The following is a 5295-nucleotide window of genomic DNA, read 5'->3' as shown; positions in this document are numbered from 1 at the left end:
TTGAGGCTAGTCTTCAATTGTCATTTCGCCCCTTTTAAACAGCGAAAACCAGTCATAGACCCGAGCTTTACTCAAAGCATCATTCTTGTAAGCTGGTTGGAGCATTACATGTTTCTGCAGCCATTTTCCCAAACAGAAATCAAAATTTTACCGCCGCGTGTTGATCTCTAGTGTCAGCCATCTCACGTTTTCGTTACGTGGGAAAAAGGTGTCTTGGTTAAAAATATCTACGATTGACGGGTGCTCTCATGGCAACGAAGCGTCGCTTACTGACTCATACTGGTTCACTCTACAACACCCTACCAACCATAACTCGTTTGCCTAACGTCCCGACCGTCAACAGTCCAAGTCTCGTTACAATTGGGTCCTCCCTCGTATCGTGCTTGTGGCAGTGATTGCTGTTTTTTAAATGAAAAATCATTGTTATAACTTTTTGAATAATTGCCCAAGTTCTATGATTTTTTCAAAGTGCACAAGTCAATAAATATGAATTTATAATATAAATAGTATTTATTTAAAAAAAATCGCTTTATTCCATATTTAAAACAATATGATTTAAGTCAACATTATTATTTATAAAAATACAGATGTATATTTGATTTTATAACCATAGAATAGTATCAGAAAAAAGGTTCATCCAAGGCTGCTTTACCATTAGTTATAATGTCATTGAGAAGTCCAGAACATTTGTATACTAAAAAAAGTTACATAAAAATAATATGTAAATACATATATCATATTTTTATATAATTTATACTCACCATACAAAACCAACAGCATCCTTTATACTTTTAGATTAATTGTCCAAAAACTTATATAATTATTTACACTTAAGATATCACAGCAGTTATTTGTACAGTATTGTCTCCAAGCTATTGATATATTTAATATTTTTCTTTTAAATGAAAATATTCAAAACATTTTCCAACATGTAAAGCTACTTGGCAATATTTACACATGTAAATTGTGTCTCTTCTTATTTTATTTGCAGAGCATACTCTACATCTTTTTCTTTTACGTTTATCTGTTTCTGATATTCTCACTATACTATGACGTTTTATATCACCAGAAAGTCTATGTACTGGGTCAAAATATGGTGTTCGAGATGTTGAAGGCGTATCTCTGGGAGCTTCTGGGATCTCTCCAGTATCTGATGTATTTTCTATCCACGCACTTGACAGATTTAGTAAAAAATCGTGATAATTCAGTTTCTGGTTAGATGTGACATTCAAATTTTCGTAAAGTCGAAAAGAGTTGAATAAGCCACAGTTGATTAAATAGAGGGTAACTTTTCTAGTCCATTTTTTAGTTTTTCTAAATAAAGGATAATAGTTGAGAAATTGATCAGCACGATCTACTCCTTTCATGTACTGATCATAATCTATTACGCACTTTGGTTTTATTATTGAAAGACCGGTTTTTTTGTCAATTTTACCAGTGTCAATTAAATTAGCATTGTGAATGGTGGATATTATGCATATGTCTCTGCTATTGTTATTTTTCCATAATTGCAATAGTATTTCGCCTTGTCGTTTAAACTTCGATTCAAATATTTTAAGTTTTGCCTTTTTTAAAACTTCAGGTACTTCTCGATTAGGTCTAATAGTCCCACATATTCTTAATTTATTGAAAAGTAATTTTTTGGCGAGTTCAACACTGTTATAATAATTATCTATATATAAATGATGCCATTCGTTCCGGGGAGACGCCAATAGTTCTGTAATCGTATTTTCAATCTTCGGCACAATGTCCGAGTACAATTTAAACTTTGAAATATATCCAGTGGTAGAATCACATAGGGTTCGAATTAGTATACCATATTTTGTTATTTTACTATTATTATGAGCTTTGAAGCCCAGTCTTCCGCGCCATGGTATAATGCCATCGTCTATTGATACGTTTTGTCCTAGTTTAAAATTTTCTTCAAATTTTTTTGTGAAATAATCTATGATTATTTGCACCTTAAATAAACGGTCGGAATTATTGGGAGCGTTTTCATTGTCTGAAAAATGTAGAAAACATAATATTTGTCGGAACCTATTGCGACTCATAGTTTTTGAAAATATTGGTGTCTCGATTAGCGGGTTTGAAGACCAATAGTCATTTATTTTTGATTTTTTCATCAAACCCATAATAATCACTAAAGCGAACCACTTTTTTAGTTCAGAAACAGACACATCAAACCATTTTCTAGCGTTTTTTGACTCTTTAAATTTGTGTAAATTCTGAGCATGATACTTATTAGTTTCCATAGCAATCAGTTGAAATAGATCATCTCCTACAAACAAACTCGCTACGTCTTCTACTTTTTCGGTGTTTTTGAGAAATATACTTGGCCCTGATGAACCAACAAAATATTCGTTGTTCCTGGGTGGGTCAAAATCTGACCAGACGGGATCGATATCTTGGCCGCTTTCTTCGGAATCACTCGACAAATGTACTGCTTGTGGATTAGGTTGCAAATCATCTGTTTCACTATTAACCTCATCATCCTCACAGTCACTAGGAATATCAGATAAATTATCTGCATAAAGTTCTTCAAAATAAGTCTTTGTTTTGTCCCCCATGATAATAAGTTATTTTTTAAAAAATATTTAAAAAATAAAACTGCAAAAAACAAATTTATGATAAATAGTGACTAGAAACCTAATAAACAAATATATTAAATATATGTTTTCATTTGTGCAATGGAATTGGTGGTGAATAAGTTATACATAAAACGCCCTTTAAATTTTTCATATACATTAAATTTTAGTTGCTATTCTTTGAACCACTATTTTTTCTACAAATAGAAATGTACAGATAAATAAGTTCTGATATTGAATACTGACAGGTATTAAATAGTCATTAATAGTGTAATTACAAATGACGCATAAGTGAGTCAAGGGCCAGTAATGTGTTTTAAGTGGTCATTATCTTTAGAATAACAAATGACTTAAATAAAAACTCCAAGTGCAGAATTTAAGAAAAATATAATACAGTAATATTTAATATAACAATGAAATAGTTTACCTATATTCAATTAAATTTGCTACAAAGATCTAGCACAACAATAACAAGTTATGTAATAATAAAAAATTCAATTATTAACGATTTGGGAAAAAGTGAGAACGAAATAATCCGCTATCTCAAGCTTGTATAGTTGTGGTCTAGTTGCTCGTGGAGTACTTACGTACTGAGCCCGGCACCTGCTGAGTCTGTATGCCATTTGTTAAGTACTGTACTAGTACTAGTCCTGATGGTTATCTCGTATTTATTCACAGCAAGCTGTGAAGCATCACTCTCAATATATTCTGATAATAAAACAACAATAATGCTCATTAAAATTAAAAATTATTAATCAAAAATATTAAAAATTTTACGATATAGATTTATAAAGACGTTGTATTGCTAAAGAGCGCTAAAATTCTTTAAGCTCAAAAATATTAAAATTCTAAGAGCTGTGCAGTTTTACCATACAAAAATTATTTATTAACAACTTACAATATGCAATTAAAGTTCCTCTAAATAAATTTTTAATACACCATAAGGTTTTCAGTATTAATGTCAGCAACTAATGATGCATATATGCATTAAACTACAAATATAAATTGTGAGAAATTTTCGCGGCACACTTAGAAATTGGCAGGTGTTTACTTTAAACACCCTTTCATTTCCTCATTTCGCGCTTTCGTTTGAATTCTATTATTTTGAAATAAGGGTCAAGTAATAGCAAAGAATGGATTATTTCGATGTTTTGTGTGGAAGCGCCATTTTACAAATAATTCAAAAACTCTAAGAAACTTAGAAGATAATTCTCTTAAGTCTTAACACTCGAATATTGAGTTATCAATAGCAAGATTTCGAGTAATGTAGTCGAGTAAATTAAGATATGTGAATGGAAAATATTATAAATAAAACAAAGTATTAAATAATAATCTAAGAAATATATTAAATGAACATTGAACTAGAGCCTATTATCAGTCATAAATGTTATGTACCAATCGATCAGTGGCCCTGATATATCGAATAAAAATACTGTTGTGGAAGGTAAGTTTTACAAACGTATGGTGACCAGATATATATAGGAGGACAATAAAAGTAAAAAGGCCACCTTGAAAATTTTTGTTCGAGGAGTCAAAAAGGGACAAATTGCTATAGAATCTAAAAAAGGTCTCACAGAATTTTTATTTGAGGACAAATTGCTACCGGTAGCTCCAAGAAAGGTCTCTTTGGAAATTTTTTGTTCAAGGAGGATAAAGGACAAAATCCTTCACAAAGGAGGATGTCTGGTCACCTTAATAAATAGGGCTTTTCAAAGTAACAACTGATAATTTTATGGATTGATTATTCTTGCTGGTCATTTAGTCTTTTAAATGTGGTGCAAATAAAAAAACTCCAAAACGTTTTTTAAAGTCTTTTATCTTTTATTACCCAAAGAAAGTTATAGCTTCCTTGAAAGATTATAATATTACTTCTTTGTCAAGTGAAGTACAATTCTAATAATGTCTAGTTTATTTGTTAAACGTAATAAACTTGTTTACACTGAATACAAAATATACAATTTTCAGATCAAGTTAAATAAAAATTAAGGCTCCTAAAATCGCGAATCCTGGTGGCAACCTCAACTTTTACCCCCCCCCCCCCTTCACATATGAACTAGCTTGCAAATAATATAGTTAAAAATATATATTAATTAAATAAATGATGAATATATACCTCTACAATATTATATTATATTGCTTAATCTATTTTAAAAAGTTAAAACTAAATTGATATTAGTCGTATTTTAAGCAGGTAAATTTCCAAACAACGAATGACGCATATATGCGTCATAACATACACAGTTTCGCAAAAAGTCAGAGGGAGATAGGAAACTTACTGTTTCTTGTCGACGATAACCTTGATGACCTGGCGAGAGATTAATATAAGTTAATAAGTCTCTTCGAAATAAACTCTAATGTTTAGAGGTTAGGTTCTTTTAGAAGCGCCGATAACTCGCTGTCAATTGTCAGCCTGGTCGAAACGCTCAAATTACTGGCCATACAAAACGAATATAAAAAAGTATTTTAACAAAGATATTTGTAATTACAAATTATTACTTTTCGCTAATGACTTTATAGTATTTCTTATAATAGATTTAAAAAAAAATTGATGTTAAAAATCTATGTGCTAAGACTTATTCAACGTTTCATATTAGTCAGAAATGCCACTTTTTCACATAAAATGCAATATTTCTAAGCCGAAACGGCGTTCCGGTACTTATTATTAATTATTGCATATTTAAATTAATTTAGCTTCGACTTAATTCAACAA

General features: G+C 30.6%; 1 long non-coding RNA gene across 1 annotated transcript; it reads right to left on the bottom strand.

Moving 5' to 3' along the window:
• Positions 1-509: 509 nt before the first annotated feature.
• Positions 510-4997, bottom strand: LOC148237516 (uncharacterized). Its single transcript, XR_015812636.1, has 4 exons — positions 4862-4997; positions 3173-3293; positions 762-2607; positions 510-694 (listed from the first exon to the last, which is right to left on the bottom strand). It is a non-coding gene; the product is annotated as an uncharacterized LOC148237516 (long non-coding RNA).
• Between the last annotated feature and the right edge of the window lie 298 nt (positions 4998-5295).

The sequence above is a fragment of the Plectrocnemia conspersa genome, unplaced genomic scaffold, assembly GCF_051122295.1.
Source record: "Plectrocnemia conspersa isolate PC_06_02 unplaced genomic scaffold, ASM5112229v1 ptg000002l, whole genome shotgun sequence".
Classification (NCBI taxonomy): Eukaryota; Metazoa; Arthropoda; class Insecta; order Trichoptera; family Polycentropodidae; genus Plectrocnemia; species Plectrocnemia conspersa.
This window is presented reverse-complemented; position numbering and strand designations above follow the sequence as displayed.